The 24,613-nt window shown below is 35.5% G+C and overlaps 1 protein-coding gene across 2 annotated transcripts in view; it reads left to right on the top strand.

Moving 5' to 3' along the window:
• LOC307191450 (uncharacterized protein) overlaps positions 1-24,613 on the top strand; it is a 447,023-nt gene that overhangs the window by 169,374 nt on the left and 253,036 nt on the right. Inside the window, exon 11 of one of the 2 annotated variants that reach the window (XR_013829785.1) lies at positions 338-564. The exons of the other annotated variant lie outside the window; for it this stretch is intronic. The gene's annotated coding sequence lies outside the window, so the exon portion shown is untranslated. Of the gene's footprint in view, positions 1-337; positions 565-24,613 lie in introns of those variants that run through there. 2 annotated transcript variants of the gene reach the window in all.

Below are 24,613 nucleotides of genomic sequence, written 5' to 3'. Positions count from 1 at the left end.
TTGTGGGGGCAGGTGGATACTTTACGTGAGTACTCAAAATCAACATTGGAATAGCACTTGAAATTTTATGAAGCAGTTTCATGCACACTATCATTTGATTAATTCATCTGCCTGTCCATTCATCTACCCACCCATCCTTCACCTGCCTTGAACATATACCTGTATATTTCCCAAGCAAATGAAGATCTTTACTTCAAAGTTTGATTGGCACTAAGCGAGCAATGATATTTGAATGAGGAAATGAATAGGTTCTGTGATAAAAATATAATTGCCTATATTTATAAAAACACATATATGTAATTTATGATTAATACCGTTTTACATTTATATTGTATAGTAAAGCTTTAAGAAGTTATTCGAAAGAATGAGAATCTGCTGCTAAATAACATCAGGTGACTTTTTTTTTTTTCTATTGCTGCCAAAACTGTTTGGTTTTTTTTTTTTTTACATCTTTATTGGAGTATAATTGCTTTACAATGGTGTGTTAGTTTCTGCTTTACAACAAAATGAATCAGTTATACATATACATGTGTTCCCATATCTCTTCCCTCTTGCGTCTCCCTCCCTCCCACCCTCCCTATCCCACCCCTCTGCGTGGTCACAAAGCACCGAGCTGATCTCCCTGTGCTATGCGGCTGCTTCCCACTAGCTATCTACCTTATGTTTGGTAGTGTATATATGTCCATGCCTCTCTCTCGCTTTGTCACAGCTTACCCTTCCCCCTCCCCATAGGTCACACTGCTGGTACATAGCGGACCATGGAACTCAGACTGCTTTTTTTCCTCCTAAATAAGGGCCCTTTCCCTTACACAGCGCTACCTCTCTGGAAAACATGATTCTGCTCTCTTTTTTGTGGTTATAGTTTCTTTTTTTAAAAAAATTATATCTGTGAGGATATAAATCCAAAGGAAAATACTTTCTGACTGGCAGTAATTTACCTTCCTTAAGGTGCCCAATGGTGACATAATTGATTTTGTTGCCATTGATTAAAAGCTACATTAAGTTGATAACTGTCAGCTGAACCCAGAGATAACATTTTCATAATGACTTTTAATAAACATGGAAGAAGTGATTTCATTGCATTCATAAATTTGATTAATGATATTTTAGCAGGGCCAAAATAAATGAGCTGTTCATCTGCGTGCTTAATTGCTGTGTTCCAAGTCGATTTTCCTGCAATACGGATTTGGGACAGGAGAGGAGGACTCCATAGGTGAGCCTAGTAAACAACTCTAAAAATGGATACTTTTAGTAACATTAGAAATCTGAAAATGGTCATGTTTCCATTTACCTAAAAAAGAGAAGAATATTTGGATTCACTCAAATTTTACTATGGTTAAAATATAGATATAATGTCTTTTTTTTTTTTGCGGTACGTGGGCCTTTCACTGTTGTGGCCTCTCCCGTTGCAGAGCACGGGCTCCGGATGCACAGGCTCAGCGGCCATGGCTCACGGGCCCAGCCGCTCCGCGGCCTGTGGGATCTTCCCGGACCGGGGCACAAACCCGTGTCCCTTGCATCGGCAGGCGGACTCTCAACCACTGCGCCACCAGGGAAGCCCCAATATAATGTCTTTTTATCTAAGGAGAATTGTTTTAGTAGACATTTTTGAACTCCCGACATGCCCCGTCCAAGTCCTCTTCCTCTCCGAGTGTTCCATATCTTAGTAAACGGCAACTCCATCCTTCCGGTTTTTATTCTGAAAAGTTTGATTTAGTACTTAATGCCTCTCTTTTTCCCCTATCATCTCCACCTTCAAAGTAAAACCAGAATCTGTCCACTTCTCGTCACCACTAGTCTCCGTGTTTCTGGCTTTCCACATTTTCAGACAGTGTCAACCCAGTGGCCCAAGTGATCACATCATGTTAATCTTCTGCTTAATAGCTCCAATGTTTCTCCTTTCATTGGAGTAAAACCCTAAGTCTTAACTCTGTCCCACAAGGCTCAGTATGACCTGTTCCTATCTCTCCAGTCACACTACCCCCCAGATTATGTCTCTCTCCTGGTCTCTAATTACTGCCCCTCACCACCACTCTACTCCAGCTGTACTAAGCCTACCAGGCATCTTCTATCCTCAGGGTCTCTGCCCCTGTTATTCCCTTTCTCTCCAGATCCTCCATGAGCAATTGCTTCACTTCCTTCATCCTTTACCCCAAAGTCCCCAGACATGCATCTAACATGTCAACACATTATCTCTTACTCTATTTTTTTCCTCTTTAATATTTCCAGTTATCTAATATATATATATATATATATAGATATAGATATAGTTTCTTTAAAAAAATATTTGTGAAGGCCAAAAATTTTTCTAGTTTTAGAAAAACTAGACAATGCGTGTTTGTCTCATCTCTGAAGCAAGCCTGATTTTCATAGTTGAAAGTCCCTACAGAACTGCTCAGATTACACTGATGGAGAAACAGTTAACCAGAGAGAATGCTTTTATGGCGGGGACTGGGCGAGGCTGATCTTCAGAGGTTTGACCAGCTGCTTGTGGCTTTAAAGTCTGAAGAGGTGTCTATCCCATAATTGGGAGGTAAATACTTTAAAAAGGTGCTCAGCTCATCAATGGGGACTGGATTCTGTGGATATGAGAGAACATTTCTCTCTCCCTGACTCTGATTCTTTGCACCTAAATAACTATGATTTCCTGGAATTGCAAATCACAGTTTGGCTCATATAGTCCTGTGCAGAACTCATACTGAGCCTGCTGCACGTGTTATTGAGGGTATATGTGGACTACTTATCTCTGCTTTATCACATAAAATATTCTTAAAAATATTGCACACAAATGGTTAAAAATCAAATGGCACAGAAACATCAAATGCCAAGCAGGGCAACCTCTTACAATTGTTTCCTTGTTTTGGGGACCTCTAGTATCTTGAAACAGTTTGCTTATACTGCTCTTTCTTCATTTATCAGTTCTAGAAATGATTATTTCTTTTCTGTTATGGTAGAAGAGGATTAATTCACTTCTATCATTTTCTACCTGCCAACTCCCCAATGTAGTTATTCCATCATTTTCTAAGTTTCTTTCTTTATGAAATTTCTAACAGTATAATATAAAGGGTATCTATAATTATATATATATATTCTTTCAATTGTAGGCAGTACCTCTTGGCTCTATACATTTTATGAGACTATTAGTGCTCCTGTTCTTTGAAAAATATTTTGAATTAAATTTTTTTCTTGCAGTTTTGTTGAGAAAATATTGACATAGAGCACTGCATAAGTTTAAGGTGTACAGCATAATGATTTGATTTATATACACCATGAGGTAATCACCACAATAAGTTTGGTGAACATCCACCATCACATATAGATACAAAGTAAAAGAAATAGAAAGCATCTTTTCCTTGTGATGATAACTCTAATGATTTACTCTCTTAACAACTTTTGTACGTAACTCGCAGCAGCGTTAATTATCTTTATCACGTTGTACAGTACATCCCTAGCACTTATTTATTTTATAATTGGAAGTTTGTACGTTTTGACTGCCATTATCCAGTTCCTCCCCTCCCCACCCTTGTCCTCTGGTAACCACAAATCTGATGTCTTTTTCTATGAATTTGTTTATTTGTTTGTTTGTTTTTTTTGTTTTATTGTTTATTTTGTTTTATTGTTTTGTTTGTTTTTGAAGTATAGTTGATCTTGCTGTTACACAACACAGTTGATTCGTTTTTGCTATATATTTCAAACTTATCGCCACAATGAGTCTAGTTATAATATATTACCATCCAAAGCTATCACATATTGACTACATTCCCCACGCTGTACATTTCATACCTGTGACTCATTTATTTTGCAGCTAGAAGTTTATACCTCTTAATCTCCCTCACCTATTTCTTTTCTCCTCAGTTTGGCAACCAGCTGTTTGTTCCCTGTATTTATAACTCTGTTTCTGTTTTGTTATATTTGTTCATTTGTTTGTTTTTTAGATTCCATATATAAGTGAAATCATATGGTGTTTGTCTTTCTCTGACTTATTTCACTTAGCATGTTTTGTTTACTTCCCTTGAGATTTGATGACTGTCCTAAGTGTTATGTTTGGATTCCTTTCTCTTTTTTGTGTTTGTATTTATTACAGATTTTTTGTTTGTGGTTACCATGAGATTTATATATAGGTTTATATATGTGATTAGTTCTCCTGTTAGTTTGACTTCCTAATTTCCCCATTCCTATCTACTAACTTTTGTCAAACATGTCTTCACTTCTACATTGTTAAAGCAGATTCTTTTTATTTTTTAAACGTGATGTTTTGTCTATAGGTTAATTCTAAATGTTGACAACTCACCAAAATTTGCTTATGGTTGTACAAATTTTGTTCAGGGAAGAGAACATTAATTTGCTAAATTTATATCCTGTTTTCTGAATTCCAAAGGTATATCCCTATGTCTAATATCCAATTGAAATGTATTTTTCCTTTTTGAATTCTACCCATTGCTGAAAACCATGCCACATTTTAGTTTGCATGATATGCTGAAAGCAGTCTTCTTACACAGCTTTTATCTCCTGGAGTTTATGATTGCCTTTTTTTTTTTTCCTGTGGACAGGACACACATTTGTCTTCATTACTGTTTCCTTGTTATCTTTCAGCTTGTTAATCATTTTTGCCTCTGTATTGGAGTACATTCTATTTTTCTTAAAGCTCACTTAATCTAATTTGAAATCATTACCTTATAATTGAACTGTGGCTTCTATATAGATTCTTGCTCCTGGAGTTTCTAATTTTCCTTTAGTTTTATCTTTTGTATCATCATTTCCTGCTCAAACTCTCAATCATAACATTGACTCCACACAGTCACCCCTTCTCCCCACCTTTTTTTTTGTTGTTGTTGAGAACTGTCCCTGTAGTATGTTCCCTGGCCTCCTGGAGCTAACATTCTATTGGGAGATAAAGGTGATCAACAAGATAAAGGCATTTCATAGTTTTATGTACTGATTCTACTTTGTATTAGGGGGAGGATATATAGGAAGTGGGAAGTTCTAGCTATCACTTTAGCAGGGGATGATGCATTTCTCAAGTTCCACGTTAAAGCTTCGTCGTTTATTTATTTATGAAAATCAGTATTTAAAATGGTGTTTCTCTTCTTTAGTACTTGTAGAATATGCTATATGTATTAAATTAGGCACTAAGTAGGCTTTAGTGGCCTGGCTAGAGCTAAATCTAGCATTATTTTTAAGCAGAGAAAATAATGTATTCCAGGTTTCAAACAGTAAGATTTGCAAGTGAACTTTTAAAACAAAACCTATTTGTTACAACTCATTGGTTAAGTTGGCAATTGATTACTTTGCAAAGTTATTCTCAATGAAAAATGATTTTTTAGGCAGAAATCTAGGCAGAAATCATAGGTTTCTTTTATTACCTATAGGTGATTTGGCACTTAAAAATCATTATTAATTTATAAGAATTATATAACATTGTCAGGGTGTAAGCCTTTTGAAATGTTGGCTATTTCAATATATAAGGAATCTGTTGTGTCCTTAAGTTGACCTATATGCTATAAATGTCAGCCTAGGGTTGTTTTTGGTAAAGAGTCATAGAACCATTTTTCTTAGTTCCTTCTTTTTTTGGTCTGTTACATATCAAAAGGAGATAAAGGTAAAAAAACCATATCCAATGTTCTCATTAATTCAAGGTGTGAGGTTCCCTGGAAAGAAATGCAATTATACCCTAGAGGCAGCCAGATTTCTGAGCCTTAAATTTGACACTTTGGCTGTTTTAGCTATTTTGTTCTGTTTATTTCAGATTTCACTCACACAGAGAATCCATCTGTATATACCGGGGTCTAAATATTTAACTAAGATTTTAATTTACTACTAGTTGAAATGAAAAGCTATATTTCTAGGCAGTTTTAGTTTATGATTATTTTTACTTTTGTTTTTATTTACCTCATGTTCAGAAGATTTCGTGACTCTAAGGAATATAGTGTAGCCAAGACTACAAGACTAAACTGTAAAAATTAAACAATAACCTTAGCAAAAGCAAACACTTATCACTAATACCCCTTATTACTACAAACCTTGGAATAAAAAATAATTGTTATACTTGTTGAAATTCAAATGAGGAATGAGAAGGAATGAGTTAAAACATTTATGACAGAGAGACCTTCTGGAGGAGTAAGACATAGAGACCACCTTCCTCCCCACAAATACATGAAAAATACATCTACATGTGGAACAACTACTACAGAACACCTACTGAACGCTGGCAGAAGACCTCAGACCTCCCAAAAGGCAAGAAACTCCCCACGTACCTGGGTAGGGCAAAAGAAAAAAGAATAAACAGAGACAAAAGGATAGGGATGGGACCTGCACCAGTGGGAGGGAGCTGTGAAGGAGGAAAGGTTTCCACACACTAGGAAGCCCCTTCATGGGCGGAGACTGCGGGTGGCAGAGGGGAAGCTTCGGAGCCGCGGAGGAGAGCACAGCAACAGGGGTGCAGAGGGCAAAGCAGAGAGATTCCCGCACAGAGGATCAGTGCCAACCAGCACTCACCAGCCTGAGAGGCTTGTCTGCTCACCTGCTAGGGCGGGCGGGGCTGGGAGCTGAGGCTCAGGCTTCAGAGGTCGGAACCCAGGGAGAGGACTGGGGTTGGCGGCGTGAACACAGACTAAAGGGGACTAGTGCTCCACAGCTAGCCGGGAGGGAGTCTGGGAAAAAGTCTGGAGCTCCCGAAGAGTTAAGAAACCATTTTTTCGGGGTGCATGAGGAGAGGGGATTCAGCGCATCACCTAAACGAGCTCCAGAGATGGGCGCGAGCCACAGCTATCAGTGCGGACACCAGAGACAGACATGAAACACTAATGCTGTTGCTGCTGCCAAGAAGCCTCTGTGCAAGCACAGGTCACTGTCCACACATCCCCTCCCAGGAGCCTGTGCAGCCCGCCACTGCCAGCATCCTGTGATCCAGGGATAACTTTCCCAGGAGAATACACCACGCCTCAGGCTGTTACAACATCACGCCGGCCTCTGTCCCGCAGGCTTGCCCCGCATTCTGTACCCATCCCTCCCCCAGGCCTGAGTGAGCCAGAGCCCTGTAATCAGCTGTTGCTTTAACCCTGTCCTGTCTGGGCAGGGAACAGATGCCCTCAGGTGACCTACACGCAGAGGTGGGCCCAAATCCAAAGCTGAACCCCAGGAACTGTGCAAAAAAGAAGAGAAAGGGAAATCTCTCCCAGTAGCCTCAGGAGCAGTGGATTAAGTCTCCACAATCAACTTGATGTACCCTGCATCTTTGGAATACCTGAATAGACAACAAATCATCCCAAAATTGAGGTGGTGGACTGTGGGAGCAACTGTAGACTTGGGTTTGCTTTCTGCATCTAATTTGTTTCTGGTTTTATGTTTATCTTAGTTTAGTATTTAGAGTTTATTATCATTGGTAGATTTGTTTATTGAATTGGTTCTCTCTTCCTATTTTTTATATACATAGATATATATATGTTGTTCCCTTTTCTCTTTTTGTGAGTGCGTATGTGTATGCTTCTTTGTGTGATTTTGTCTGTATAGCTTTGCTTTTACCATTTCTCCTAGCCTTCTGTCTGTCCTTTTTTTTTTTCTTTTTTTTTTTTTTAGTATAGGTTTTAGCACTTGTTATCATTGGTGGATTTGGTTTTTGGTTTGGTTGCTCTCCTCTTTCTTTTATTACATTTTAATCTTTAATAATTTCTTGATTTTTTATTTTAATAACTTTATTTTATTTTATTTTTCTTTCTTTTTTTTCTCCCTTTTCTTCTCAGCCGTGTGGCTGACAGGGTCTTGGTGCTCTGGCCGGGTGTCAGGCCTGTGCCTATTGGGTGGGATAGCCAAGTTCAGGACATTGGTCCACCAGAGACCTCCTGGTTCCATGTAATATCAAACGGTGAAAGCTCTCCCAGAGATCTCCATATCAACACTAAGACACAGCTCCACTCAACGACGAGCAAGGTAGAGTGTTGGACACCCTATGCCAAACAACTAACAAGACAGGAACACAACCCCACCCATTAGCAGAGAGGCAGCATAAAATCATAAATAAGGTTACAGACACCTCAAAACACACCACTGGATGCCGTCGTGCCCACGAGAAAGAAAAGATCCAGCCTCATCCAACAGAACACAGGCACTAGTCCCCTCCACCAGAAAGCCTACACAACCCACTGAACCAACCTTAGCCACTGGGGGCAAATACCAAAAACAACAGGAACTATGAGGCTGCAACCTGAAAAAAGGAGACACTAAAAACAGTAAGTTAAGCAAAATGAGAAGACAGAGAAACACACAGCAGATGAAGGAGCAATGCAAAAACCCACTAGACCAAACAAATGAAGAGGAAATAGGCAGTCTACCTGAAAAAGAATTCAGAGTAATAATAGTAAAGAAGATCCAAACTCTTGGAAATAGAATGCAGAAAATACAAAAAACATTTAACTAGGATATAGAAGAAATAAAGAGCAAACAAACAATGATGAGCAACACAATAAATGAAATTAAAAATTCTCTAGAAGGAACCAATAGCAGAATAACTGAGGTAGAAGAACGGATAAGTGACCTGGAAGATATAATACTGGAAATAACTACGACAGCGCAGAATAAAGAAAAAATAATGAAAAGAATTGAGGACAGTCGTAGAGACTTGTGGAACAACATTAAACACATCAACGTTCGAATTATAGGGGTCCCAGAAGAAGAAGAGAAAAAGAAAGAGACTCAGAAAATATTTGAAGAGATTATAGTTGAAAACTTGCCTAATATGGGAAAGGAAATACTCAAGTCCAGGAAGCACAGAGTGTCCCATACAGGATAAATCCAAGGAGAAACAAGCCAAGAGACATATTAATCAAGGTATCAAAAATTAAATACAAAGAAAAAATATTAAAAACAACAAGAAAAAAGCAACAATTAACATACAAGGGAATCCCCATAGGGTTAACAGCTGAACTTTCAGAAAAAACTCTGCAAGGCAGAAGGGAGTGGCAGGACATATTTAAAGTGATGAAAGGGAAAAACCTACAACCAAGATTACTCTACCCATCAAGAATCTCATTCAGATTCGATGGAGAAATTAAAACCTTTACAGACAAGCACAAGCTAAGAGAATTCAGCACCAACAAACCAGTTTTACAACAAATGCTAAAGGAACTTCTCTAGGCAGGAAACACAAGAGAAGGAAAAGACCTACAATAACAAACCCAAAACAATTAAGAAAATGGTAATAGGAACATATATATTGATAACTACCTTAAATGTAATGCATTAAATGCTCCAACCAAAAGACATTGACTGGCTGAATGGATACAAAAATAAGACACATATATATGCTATCTACAAGACACCCACTTCAGACCTAGAGACACATACAGACTGAAAGTGAAGGGATGGAAAAAGATATTCCATGCAAGTGGAAATCAAAAGAAAGCTGGAGTAGCAATGCTCATATCACACAAAATAGACTTTAAAACAAAGACTATTACAAGAGACAAAAAAAAGACACTACATAATGATCAAGGGATCAATCCAAGAAGAAGATATAACAATTGAAAATATTTATGCACCCAACATAGGAGCACCTCAATACATAAGGCAAATGCTAACAACCATGAAAGGGGAAATCGACAGTAACACAATCATAGTAGGGGACTTTAACACCCCACTTGCACCAATGGACAGATCATCCAAAATGAAAATAAATAAGGAAACACAAGCTATAAATGATACATTAAACAAGATGGACTTAATTGATATTTATAGGACATTCCATCCAAAAACAGCAGAATACACTTTCTTCTCAAGTGCTCATGGAACATTCTCCAGGCTAGATCATATCTTGGGTCACAAATCAAGTCTTGGTAAATTTAAGAAAATTGAAATCATATCAGGTATCCTTTCTGACCACAATGCTATGAGACTAGATATGAATTACAGGAAAAAAATCTGTCAAAAATACAAATACCTGGAGGCTAAACAATACACTACTAAATAAACGAGATCACTGAAGAAATCAAAGAGGAAATCAAAAAATACCTAGAAACAAATGACAATGAAAACACGATGACCCAAAACCGATGGGATGCAGCAAAAGCAGTTCTAAGAGGGAAGTTTATAGCAATACAGTCCTACCTCAAGAAATAAGAAACATCTCAAATAAACAACCTAACATCACATCTAAAGTAATTAGAGAAAGAAGAACAAAAAAATCCCAAAGTTAGAAGAAGAAGACAAGGTTGTCCACTCTCAGCACTATTATTCAACATAGTTTTGGAAGTTTTAGCCACAACAATCAGAGAAGAAAAAGAAATAAAAGGAAACCAAATCGGAAAAGAAGAAATAAAGCTGTCACTGTTTGCAGATAATATGATACTATACATAGGGAATCCTAAAGATGCTGCCAGAAAACTTCTAGAGCTAATCAATGAATTTGGTAAGGTAGCAGGATACAAAATAAATGCACAGAAATCTCTTGCATTCCTATACACTAATGATGAAAACTCTGAAAGAAATTAAGGAAACACTCCCATTTACCATTACAACAAAAAGAATAAAATACCTAGGAATAAACCTACCTAAGGAGACAAAAGACCTGTATGCAGAAAACTATAAGACACTGATGAAAGAAATTAAAGATGATACAAACAGATGAAGAGATATACCATTTTCTTGGATTGGAAGACTCACATTGTGAAAATGACTATACTACCCAAAACAATCTACAGATTCAATGCAATCCTTATCAAACTGCCAGTGGCATTTTTTACAGAACTAGAACAAAAAATTTCACAATCTGTATGGAAACACAAAAGACCCCGAATAGCCAAAGCAATCTTGAGAAAGAACAATGGAGCTGGAGGAATCAGGCTCCTGCACTTCAGACAATACTACAAAGTTATAGTAATCAAGACAATATGGTACTGGCACAAGAACAGAAATATAGATCAATGGAACAGGATAGAAAGCCCAGAGATAAACCCACGCACATATGGTCACCTTATCTTTGATAAAGGAGGCAAGAATATACTATGGAGAAAAGACAACCTCTTCAATAAGTGGTGCTGGGAAAACTGGACAGCTACATGTAAAAGAATGAAACTAGAACATTCCCTAACACCATACACAAAAATAAACTCAAAATGGATTAAAGACCTAAACGTAAGGCCAGACACTATCAAACTCTTAGAGGAAAACATAGAACAGTCTATGACATAAATCACAGCAAGATCCTTTTTGACTCACCTCCTAGAGAAATGGAAATAAAACTAAAAATAAACAAATGGGACCTAATGAAACTTCAAATCTTTTGCACAGCAAAGGAAACCATAAACAAGATGAAAATACAACCCTCAGGATGAGAAAAAATATTTGCAAACGAAGCAGCTGACAAAGGATTAATCTCCAAAATTTACAAGCAGCTCATGCAGCCCAATATCAAAACAACAGACAACCCAATCCAAAAATGGGCAGAAGACCTAAATAGATACTTCTCCAAAGAAGATATCCAGATTGCCAGCAAACACCTGAAAGAATGCTCAACATCATTTATCCTTAGAGAAATGCAAATCAAAACTACAATGAGGTATCACCTCACACCGGTCAGAATGGCCATCCTCAAAAATTTTCTACAAACAATAAATGCTGGAGAGTGTGTGGAGAAAAGGGAACCCTCTTGCACTCTTGGTGGGAATGTAAATTGATACAGCTACTAGGGAGAACAGTATAGAGGTTCCTTAAAAAACTAAAAATAGAACTACCATATGACCCAGCAATCCCACTACTGGGCATATACCCTGAGAAAACCGTAATTCAGAAAGAGTCATGTAGCAGAATGTTCACTGCAGCTCTATTTTCAATATGCAGGACATGGAAGCAACCTAAGTGTCCATCGTCAGATGAATGAATAAAGAAGATGTGGCACATATGTACAATGGAATATTACTGAGCCATAAAAAGAAATGAAATTGAGTTTTTTGTAGTGAGGTAGATGGAACTAGTGTCTCTCATACAGAGTGAAGTAGGTGAGAAAGAGAAAGGCAAATACCGTATGCTAACACATATATATGGAATCTAAAAAAAAAAAAAGGTTCTGAAGAACATAGGGGCAGGACAGGAATAAAGATGCAGATGTAGAGAATGGAGTTGAGGACACAGGGAGGGGGAAGGGTAAGCTGGGATGAAGTGAGAGAATGACATGAACACAAATACACTACCAAATGTAAAACAAATAGTTAGTGGGAAGCAGCCGCATAGCACAGAGAGGTCAGCTCGGTGCTTTGTGACCACCTAGAGGGGTGGGATAGGGAGGGTGGGAGGGAGGGAGAGGCAAGAGGGAAGAGATATGGGAACATATATATATTTATAGCTGATTCACTTTGTTGTGAAGCAGAAACTAACACACGATTGTAAAGCAATTATACTCCAATAAAGATGTTAAAAAAATTTATGAGACAGTCCTAATTTCTCTAAGGCCATTTATTTTTACAAATTAAATGTCAAACTAATAGTTTCCTTTTAAAAATATGATATATATAAAGCAACAATCTACTACTATTTCTGAATCCTTCTTTACTTTCCTTGTGTGCCCTGCTGTGAGCATAAACCTTTATTTGCAGATATTTTCTATGTTTATACAGACATGTATATGTATCTATATTTTTGTACAAAATCAAGATGATAAAATATATCTTGTTTCACAGACTTAAAACATTGATTTATAGTAAACGTTTTCTCATATTAGTACCTATGGACCGTCTTTTGGTTTTTAACCATCTTATTGAGGTATAACATATGATAAATTGTACATATCTGAAGTAAACAGTTTGGTAAGATGTGTCTTCCTGTGGAAGCATCACTACAATCAAGAAACTGAACATACCATTCACTGAAAAGTTTCCTTATTTTACTTTGTGATCCTTCCCTCCTATAGCTCTCCATAATCAATACCTGCAGGCAGCCACTTAACTGCTTTTGTTCCCTGCAGATTCATTTACATTTTCTAGAACTTTATAGAAATGGAATCATATAGTACAAACTTTGTTTTGGTCTGACTTTTTCACTCAGTATAATTATTTTAATATTCTTAAATGTTGATATGCATATCAATGGGGCATTGCTTTTTATTGATGAATAGTGTTCCATTATATGGATATACCACAATTTGTTTATGCATTCATCTGGTGGTGGACATTTGGGTTATTTCCAGTTTTGGGCTGTTACTGATGAAGCAGCTATGAACATTTGGTTCAAGTCTTTGTGTGGCCATGAGCTTTTTTCATTCCTCTTGAGTAAGCACCTGGAAGTAGAATATCTGGGTCATGTGTTAGGGAAATGTATGAATTTTTAAGAAGCTGCCAAAGAATTTTCTAAAATAGTTATCAATGTATTCCACTGTATACCACCTTTTGGAATATTTTGTATTATTTTTTCTATTATTGGTTTTGTTTTCCTGCTTCCTTGCATGCCTGGTGATTTTTCATTGGATGCCAGGCCTTGTGTAATTTGCCTTTTGTGGTATTTTTGTTTTTCTAAAAATATTCTTGGGCATTATTCTGGAATACAGTTACTTGTAAATAGGTTGACCTCTTTGGGTCTTGCTTTAAGCTTTGTTTGACCCAAGTTTTAAAAATGTGTATGTTTTTATTTTATTTTGCTTTAAGACCTTACTTTAATATTTCTTGTGATGCAGGTCTGCTGGTGATGAACTCTGTCAGGTTTTGTATGTCTGAACAAGTCTGTATTTTAACTTTATTAAAGAGATTTTCATTGGTTTAAGAATTATAACTTGACTTTTCTCTCTTTTAGTTCTTTAAAGATGTTGCTTTAACACTGTCTCCTAGTTTGCTTTTTTTTTTTCTGATGAGAAATCTGTCATTGTTATCTTTTTTCTTCTGTATGGCTTTTTTTCTGATTCCTTTTAAGACATTGTCTTTATTGATGGTTTGAAGCAGTTTGATCATGATATGCTTTTGTGTAATTTTCTTCATGTTTCTCATGATTTTTATTTGTTATGGTTCTTGAATCTGTGTTTATAGTTTTCAGATAACTCTTCAGTCGTCCTCTCTTTGAGGATTCTAATTCTATATATTTTTAAGTGCTTAATGTTATTTTACAATTCCCTCATTTTTTCTTTCTTTTTTTCTTTTTCTTCCAGGTTTGACTTTGGATAATTTTATTTTTATTTTAAGTTCATGCAGCATTTCTTCTTCAATGTCTAATCTGCAATTATAGCCGATCAGTATATTTTTATCTCAGGCATTTAAGTTTTCATCTTTAGAAGTTTGGTTTGGTTCTTTTTTTATACCTCCCTTGCTTTTCTTGAGGAAAGGTATTCAGTCTTTCTTCATGTGTCCTGAATGTAGGAATGGAGTTAGAATAACTACTTTATGTTCTTATCTACTAATTCTATCATCTGTATTATTTTTTGGTCAGTTGCAAATGATTGCTTCTTCTTTTCATTATTGGTTGTGTTTTCCTGCTTCTTTGATGTCTTTGTATGTGATTTTTCATTGTGCCAGGCCTTGTGAAATTTACCTTTTGGGGTATTTTTGTATTTCTAAAAATATTCTTGGGTTTTATTCTGGAGTACAGTTACGTGTAAACAGGTTGATCTCTTTGGGTCTTGCTTTAAAAGTCTATAATTAATTTTTCCACACTGCAGAAGCAATACCCTTGTTAGTACTACATGCTCTGTGCATTATGAGGTTTTCTACTCTGGTCGTTGCCAACAGGCATTATTCCCAACCCTATGGGAGATCCAAGCACTGTTTACTGTAATCCTTTCAGGTGATTCCCTACTCCTCCTCACAGATGTGGGTAGTTTTCTCACACTCATGCACTGAACAGTAGTTTAATGAGTTATTTGAGGGATTCTCTGCACATCTTTGGGGTTCTCTCTCTGTGCATCTCTCCCCTCCATTATTCTGATTTACAGACTCGAGCTTCCTTCGACAATCAGCTCTGTCTCCCATTAGGGACACTGTCAGGTTTTTCTCCCTGAGTCACTGCATGCAAACTTACACCTGGTAGTAAGCTGGAACAATCATAAAGGTCATCTCATTGTCTTCATTGCCTAATGTCTGATGTTTTGAAAGCCTTTGTATTTTTTTTGGTGATTCAGGTAGGGTAGATCTCGTCACTGTTACTCCATCTTGGCTGAAAGAAAAGGTCAACCTTGTTTTTCTAATGTCTAGAAATATTCTACTGCATTACTTAAATCAAAATGTATTTAAGTAGAGATTTATTGAAGAATGTTACCCTGATACCAAAGCCAGACAAAGGCACTACAAGAAAACTAGAGACCAATATCCCTTATGGACATTGATGCAAAAATCTTCAGTGAAATGATAGCAAACAAAATTCAACTGCATATTAAAGGATTATACAAAATGACCAAGTGGAATTTATTCCTGGAATGCAAGGATGATTCAATATATGAAAATTGGTCAATGTAATGCAACAAATTGACAAAATGAAGGAAAAGAAACCCACATGATCGTTTCAATTGTTACAGAAGAAGCATGTGACAAAATTCACCACCCTTTCATGATAAAAACACTCAACAAATGAGGAATAGACAGAGACTACCTCAACGTAACATAAGTCATATATGAAAAACTCACAATGAACATCATACTCAATAGTGAAAAATTGAAAACTTGCCCTTTAAGATCAGCAACAAGGAAAGGATGCTGGCTTTTGCCACTTCCAGTCAACATAGTACTTAAAGTTCTGGCTAGAGCAATTAGGCAAGAAAAAGTAAAATAAATAAAAGGAATACAAAGAACTGAAAGCAGGGTCTCAAAGAGGTATTCATACACTCATATTCTTAGCAGCATTATTCACAATAACTAAAAACATGGATCGAACGCAAGTATCCATTGCTAGATGAATGGATAACTAAAATGTGGTTTATGCATACAATGGAATACTATTCAGCCTTAAAAAGAAAAGGCAGTTCTGACATATGCTACCAAATAGATGAACCTTAAGGACATTATGCTAAGTAAAATAAGCTAGTCACAAAAAGACAAATACTGTCTTTACAGACAAAGACAAATACTACCCACTTATATGAGTAGTCAAAATCACAGAGACAGAAGGTAGATTGGTGGTTGCCAGAGGCGGGGCAGCAGGGAGAATGGGGAATTATTGTTTAATGGGTCCACTGTTTCAGTTTTACAAAATGAAAAGTTATGGAGATGGATAGTGGTGATGATTGCACATTATGAATATAGTTAACACCACTGAACTGTACAGTTGAAATGATTAAGATGGTGTATTTTATGCTATGTGTATTTGACCACAATTTTAAAAATTGGAGAAGAAAACTACATTTTCTTTAAGGATGAATTAGCTGAGTTTCATAAATTTTAATTTGTGTACTTTTATTATCATCCCATTGAATATACTTTCTAATTTCCTGGTAATACTATTTATTCATCTTCAAGTCTTTTTGGTAGACATTAGTATAGTATAACAGGTTTCTTATGATCAACGCTTGCATGGTAAATCTTTTTAAAAAGTCTTTTAACTTTCAAATTTGTCATACTTTTCTGTTTAAAGTATATTTATTTTTCATAAGTAACCATGGTTGAGTCTTGTTTGCTTTTTAAATCCCACTTTATAGTCTGTGTTTCAAGGGAAGTGTTTTGTTTGTAAAATTTAATGTAATTATTGACATGCTTGAATTTCATATTGGTATTTGATTTTTGTTTTTGGTTTCATCCATTCATTGTCCTCCAGTTGTTTCCTTTTTGTCTTTTTTTGGGGGTATATAAATGTATTTTTAGGGTTCTACTTTATCTCATCTTGTTGCATTTTAGTTATTCTGCTTTGTACTTTTGGAGGGTGTTTCTTTAGATAATAAAATATGCATATTTAATTTATTACAGCATACATTAAAAATTCTGTTACTATCCTCTCCTCTCATACAGCACTAAAAATTCTATTACTTAAGGAACAATTTAAGAAATTTATAACAATATATTTTCAATTGTCATTTACTTCTAAATATTCTGTAAAACCCATTTTTGTTATTATTTTTACTTTAAATGACTAAATGTCTTTAAGGAGACAACAAAAAGTACGTGTGAGTATAGGAATAATAATTTCAATGGCCTGTAATATTTACTGGCTGTTGTTATTTTTTTCTGGTGTTCTTCATTCCTTCTTGTAAAGCCAAGTTTCTATCTGATATCCTTGTCCTTTAGCCTATAGAAATTCTTTTAGTGTTTCTTGTGGTGGAGATTAATTCTGACAGGTTTTCACTTTCTGAAAATGACTTCATGAGAAGTAATATTTATCAATGAAATTGGCAAAAGTCTATTGTTTGGTGGACTTCTTGAAAAAGGGTGCTCTCATACTGCCATTCTGAGTAGGAAATGATGGAACTATATAAAATTCTCTTTTGGAAATCAAATTAAAAAAATTTTTCATGCTTTGAATTAAATATTAAAATTCTTGGAATTTATGAGAAAATTCAGTTGTGTGTAAAGATATGTTCACAAAGGTGCACACTGTAGCTTTATTTTGAATAGCAAAAAATGGAAATAACCTCCAAGTTATTTAAGTAAATAACAATACATCCATATAATAAAATAATATTTAGCTTCTAAAATCTGTATTGAAGAATATATTGCTAGAGCTGAGGAAATGCTAAAAAAATCTACAGTATAACTGCAAAAATATATATGGTTTTGCCTGCTAGAAAAAAATGACATACATTAAATTTTAGCAGTGGTAATTTTTTTCCTTTGTCCTTTTTTTGTTCGTCAGCTTTTCTGCCATGACTATTTAATGAGACTGAAGTCCTATAATATTTATTCAAGGAAGAATTATCAAGGACAGTAGGAAATATCAAGTATACTGTAGAATAAAAAACAACTAAAGAATTCCTACTGACCTTTGGGTCTAGATAATTCTCTAGGGAGTAGAGTTGTCTTTTTTGCCTAAAGGGCCAACAGTAAAGCCATTTAATTCGTGTTTCATATCTCCCCTTTTCCGTGCCTAATGAGCTGTGATAAAGGGATAAAAGTTGTGAAAGACATAGATGCCAGATAATGTAATCCTGAATAAAAAAAAAAAACAATTATAAGTGGAAGTGTCATTAAATTTTACAGCACTAATGAAAAGTCTGGTTTATACTTTGCAGGTTTCCAAAATGTTTTGAAGGTAGTACTCTATTTTCTGGAAAGTGTTAGAATTCTTTTTACTAGAGAACTGTAAACTGGAAATTGTTAGCCTAGTGACCTGAAATGAATTATTTTGGCCTGAAGCTAGCTGACCTGTCAGGCAAGTGGCAATCAATGGAAGAAGGGTATGTTCCCTATGACACTTTAATTTCTATTTTTATCTATGCACACATGCATTATCTTGAGAAGGGCTATGCTTTTGTGCATCTTAAGGTCATGGAGAACTATGGTAAATTGGAATTTAGCTCTTCTGACCATAGGTTAATTACCAACTCATTCTTTTGGTGAAATAAAAAGTACAGAAGACTTATATTTGAAAAAGAATTGTTAAGCATGCTTATCTTACCTTAATATATTTTGATTATTTGTTATACTATTCAAATGTTACTTAACCCCTGATGGCTGCAGGTGGACACAGCTATGATCTAACTACTTATTTAATGACATTACTTTGGTTTCTAGTAGGAGCAAATTAGAAGCATTTATGGTAGATCTGGGAAGGAGTTTATAGGAAACCTTAAATATGATCAGTGTAGAATATACATTTTATATTCTCCCACTTTAACATTTTATTGTGAAATATATATATATATATATATATATATATATCTCCCACTTAACAATTTATTCTGACCATTCTCTATGGTAGTAAATATTTTTCAAAAACATTATTTTCAGTGTATATATAGGATTTCCCTAAAGGAAGAGCATCTTCTTTCTCCATCAACTAATAGATTGCTGCTGAAATATCCATTCTTTGTTCCAGGGCAGTATAATATCATAAGACTAAATGAGTTGTAAGAAATAGTTTTGTGAAACTCCTCAGTTGATAGTGATCATGCCAGGAGATTACAAAAATAAGGTAATTGCTCTTTAGTCTCTGATTAGATGTGTCTTTTCTAAGCAACTGCTTATTTTTAACTTGTAGATACTCTATGTCCTATAAATGACTATATTTTAAATCTTGCCTGCTTGAAGCCTTGGATGAAGGTATATCCTAATTCTAGAGTCTGGAATATATAACTTCATTTAGTTTTACTATACCTCAACCTCACTTACTGTAAATTTATTTTAGCTTATCATACGTATACGTTCTTGTGAGATAGGTTAAATTTGTTAGAACATTAGCATATAAGTAACGAATCAAGAGCTATAATAAATATTACCACAAAGAAATAACTTGGTCTCTCTGAATATTGTTTCCTAATCTGAAAAATGTGGATAATTATTTCAGTGTATTAGGGTAGAGGCATCATGAAGTTTAAATTAGATCATTTAAGTGAAAGCCTACTATAGAGCCAGGAAGAGAGATGTGTTTGAAAAGTGTCTTCCATCCTTCCTTTAGAAATAGAGCCAGTACACAAGTTCCATTTTCATTTAACTAATACACATGCTAGTGGAGCCATTCTGAAACCATACCAAGTAGATGATATCCTATGCAATATTACCAATATCTTGGTATTTTAAATTGAGCAACTTCATATATAAAAACCATTTAAAAGTGCTAATAAAATTAAAAATCTTTTTCAGTTTTCAAATGATTACTTTGGTAACATGTAGATAAATGCTGTTTTCCCTTTACTATAGGAAAGGCTAACCATGCCATTTCTTTACCAATATAATCTTAAAATATACTAGACTATGGCTTTTATGTATAATTTTATACAAAAGAGTTAGGATACTTTACATTTTAAATATGTATGAGAAAATATGTCAGAAGGATGCAAAAGTCAGTGCAGAGCACTCCAGGTACTAAATAATGTACAATTTATTATCAATAATAATAAGATTACTTGTAACTCAGGGATAATTATATTTATGAAGAAACATTTGCCCCACGAAATTGTTCATATTAATTTGCTTTTCACATGATGTGTTAATAATATTTGATTTGTTTAAATTGGACTTTGCCTTTAAAATATCATTAAAATTTGTAATGTGTATTTAATGCAGTTGTGATGACTTAATCTTGGTATTGGGATTAATGAGGGAAGTGGCCTGTGTCATAGGGATATCTCACAAGATGCTTTTATTTTTCCTTGTTTAAAATTTAAAACGTTCCTAATGTTCATAAATAATCAGATTTTGAAATTTGGGCCAAAAAACATAAATAAAAGATATCTATCATGGTCAAAATGTCTCACCCAGGGAAGAGACAATTTACTATTAAGAACATATCTCAAAGAAAAGTCAACTAATTGAGCTGATAGTAGTTGGACAAACCGCCCTTTCCTGCTCTATTTTCTAGTCCTAGACTGAAATGGAACAATGAGAAATAAGATGTGACTGAGAAGGAGTAGAGACGTACAAGATCTGAGTTTCTGTTATAGGAGTTTTCTGGCTGTGAGTGCCCTATATCTCTTCTTTTTTGATAACACCTTGATACCCCAATCTATTCTTTCAGTTCCTTTTTGGGCAAGAATTCTCAGAGGAGATCCTTTGCCTAAGAAGAGTCATTAACAAAGTGTCCTACCAAAAGCCATACATACTCAAAGAAGAAGAACCACCAAGCTCATGATAGTCTTCATTCCCGGGGCAAGAGACATAACGTCAGAAAGAGGTGATGGGGAGTCATGTTATTTCTACCTTCTTTTTGTTAATACATACACACGTTTTCTTTTCAACAATAAATAAAAAACTACCTGAAGAAATTTGAAAAACAAATGAAAATCCCTAAATGTTATCTGATTTAATTATTAGTCTTTGCTTTTGCCTACTGCAAAGGTCTCTTTTATTTCTTACATTGAGAGAGAGGAGAAGAGACACAGAGAGATATCCTTTAAAAAGATAGAAATTTTTCACTGCTTAGCAAGTGAATGAGACCATAAAAATTTGTATCTAAAGTAAGTAATAAATGTTACCATTTAAAACTTGCATCTTTATTAAGAATGCTAAATTTATGCCTTAAAACAGCACTATAATTATGATCTCAATTAGATGAGCTCTTGAAAATAACCTAGTAATTATGCTTGATTCTTGCATTTTCTCTATTAGTGTTTATTATTTAAGTAACTCTGATACACAAACACATCTTGATGATTTTTGTTTTCCTGTAACATTACTGATTTGTAATTTTAAAAAGAAAATATGGCCAAAATGAAATTTCCTGAATCAACAAATTCTTAGTTTATAAATTAAGACTTGAAATAATTCAGATACTTTTTCAGACCGCAGAATTGTCAGTACATTAGTATTGGCTTAAAAAAAAGGTACCATTATCTTTGTCAGAGCTACCAATATTTATAATAGACGATCGCATATGATGAGCCTATGGCAGGATTCCATAGTTTTCTCAGGCCACTGAATGTACTATTTAAATATCAGTTGGCTTCTATCAGTCAACAAACGGTCAGTAAGTATTTAGTACATGGCTTCCATGTGCTCTGGGCATTGCTAGACTAGGAATATATATGCATAAGACATGGATTTCACTTTTAAGATACTTTCATGTGAAGCAACAGTAATTACACATAGGAAATAATGGTGAACAGATCACACATACAACAATGTGGTATTTATTTCAAGTGTTCTAGGTATTCAGACAAGGAAGCTGGATCTCTTCTAACCCAGCCATCTAGTCACTCGGGCTAAGAGTGGAGGAGATGGGTCATAAAAAAGCCACCACTACAAACACCCCAATGAATACCTCCTGAGACAAGTAAAAGTTGATTACATTAAGATATAAAATACCATTCCTCTAGTAGATAACATTCTTCTTTCTTTTAGTTTACAGTTATGAGATTGTACAATGTTCGCTGGTAATATTTGTGATGGGTATCCCTATCTGGACTCAGAGGGAATTTCCTTATGTATTACCTTCCTCTTGGAGTCCATGCTACTGGAGAATAACATCCAAAGTTTACTCTTTGAATTGCTGTAAGGCTCATATGTCTTGTGAGTGAGTAACTAATAAATATCTGACTCTGATATACATAGGCCACCTAAAGATCAGTCAAAGGTGTTATTTAAGAGATTTGTTTTCTATTGAATAAAACAGACTTGATTACAAATATAAGCAGGCCGTATGAGCAGGTTGCCTTGTAAAGGGGTTTTGGAGTCATTATGGATTTCAACCTGGATCACAGGAATTTTAACAAATATTTTTCTCTTAATAAATTTATTTATTTATTATTTATTTATTTATGGCTGACTTGGGTCTTTGTTGCTGCGCGCTGGCTTTCTCTAGTTGTGGCGAGTGCGGTGCACGGACTTCTCATTGCGGTGGCTTCTTGTTGCAGAGCGCGAGCTCTAGGCACACGAGGTTCAGTAGTTGTGGCTCGTGGGCTCTAGAGCGCTGGCTCAGCAGTTGTGACACCCGGGCTTAGTTGCTCCGCGGCATGTGGGATCTTCCTAGACCAGGGCTCGAAACCGTGTCCCCTGCATTGGCAGGCGGATTCTTAACCACTGTGCTACCAGGGCAGCCCAACAGGTATTTTCATGGCAGACTTATTGGTGACCCATTTTATTTGTATTGAGTGTTCTTGAAAGCAATTGTGAATTATGTACAGTATTAACGAATAACAGTTTGACAAATACTGTTTAATGTACTGAAGTATTTTAAATTCTGAAGCCTGTTTCAGGTACTGTTTCAGGGGCCTTTTCATCTTAAATTTTAGTATTTCACATACATACAGATCATTATCCTTCTACAAACCAATAGTGAGTGCAAGAGCAGTGTTATATGAATAACTTTAATGACAACATCCTTAATATTCTTGATGTTAATATCCTGATTGAATTTTAGTTCACTAGCAGTGTAGATGTCATTGTCTTGTATTCTAACTTTATGTGTTAGACGACCAAATGATACTTTGGTTAAGACAGTCTAATCTGTAACAGCCCAGATGCATGACGAGGAAATATCAATACATCATGCAACGCTTAATGAATTGCTTTTGGTTGCTGCTGTTAAGTTGATGATATTGTCATGAACAAAGTGAGTCATAATACTTTATGACTTCAATCTAGCACCTCTTCCTGGGGGACATGCTCCAGCACAGTCAGGAATAGATGTTAAGTAAATCCTTGAGCTTGAATTTCTCAACGTATATCTCCCAATGTAAAGAACACACACATGCACACACACATGCACACACAGGCTGAGGATGCAAAGAAGGGTGGACGAAATATAGATTTTTTTTCCAAATTATCAGATTGATTTTATTTGTCCTATGGTAATAATCCTGCCCGTATTACACATTCATTATTTTAAATAATTGTAACTCTATAACTAAAGTGAAATAGAACTTTAAATATAATAGAAGATTAATGCATAAGTAAATGTAAGTGGAATTGATTTAATAATAGACTAAACTTTTAGAATATTTTATAAATTTCAAAAGCTTTCCATATGTATTAACTTCTTTAAGACACAAAATAGCTTTATCAATTGTACAGGCCTTGTTAATTCATTTTACAAGATGAACAAACATAGATTTTAAAAGACTGTATAACTAATTGGTGTCAGAGCCAGCACTAAAAATCTTCCTCTTGATTTCTACTGGAGGACTTTCTCCCTTACAATGACTTAATATTCATAAGCCATGCTTACGAGGGGAATATTTTCAGTTTAAGAATTTCCAAAAGTTCTGTTTTAAGGCTAGATGGCAGGTAGACAAGAGCTAGGTTCATTATAGTTCTTTAAAGTGTGACTTAACTTCAGGTTTTCTTTATTGTTTCAAAAAGTATGTGTTCCCATGTGTAGGAGGATAAAGTAAGTACTAGATAAAACAAAACTGGTAAGTTCCAGGTCTCAGATGAAATTCTAGAAAATATCACTTAAATGACAAATCTAAGTAATTATAAAAGAATGTGAAAACAGAACCTATTTTAAAAAATAATTATTAGAGGGTTTCCCTGGTGGTGCAGTGGTTGAGAGTCCACCTGTCGCTGCAGGGGACACGGGTTCGTACCCCGGTCCGTGGGGATACCACATGCCGCGGAGCGGCTGGGCCCATGAGCCATGGCCGCTGAGCCTGCGCGTCTGGAGCCTGTGCTCCACAACAGTGAGAGGCCCGCGTACCGCAAATAATAATAATAATAATAATTATTATTATTAGAATACTACACCATGGGGGTTACATGACCATAGATTACCTGTTTTTTAGTGCAACATTTGACAGAAGTTTCTTATGAATTCCTTAAGGTTAAAGTGTTTAAATTTGAGTTAGATAATGTTATTAACAGTTTTTACACATTTACAGCTGATTAATCTAAGGAGTAATGATCTATGACAATTTGGGTGGAAATTATACAGGTGTTTAAAGAAGTGTATATAGAAAGTGTATAAATATCCCTTTGTTTCCCTATTTAAACAATTGCTCCATTTTGGATGATCTTCTTCATGTAATTTGAATGTCTAAACAATTGGCCATGGAGGCAAAACACCCCCCGCCCACACACACACACAAATGGCCCGCCATCACCACCACCACCGAAAAATATACTCATGACTT

This window comes from Stenella coeruleoalba (assembly GCF_951394435.1).
Source record: "Stenella coeruleoalba genome assembly, chromosome: 9".
Classification (NCBI taxonomy): Eukaryota; Metazoa; Chordata; class Mammalia; order Artiodactyla; family Delphinidae; genus Stenella; species Stenella coeruleoalba.
Note: the sequence above shows the minus strand (reverse complement) of the source record. Positions and strands in the feature narration are given on the sequence as shown.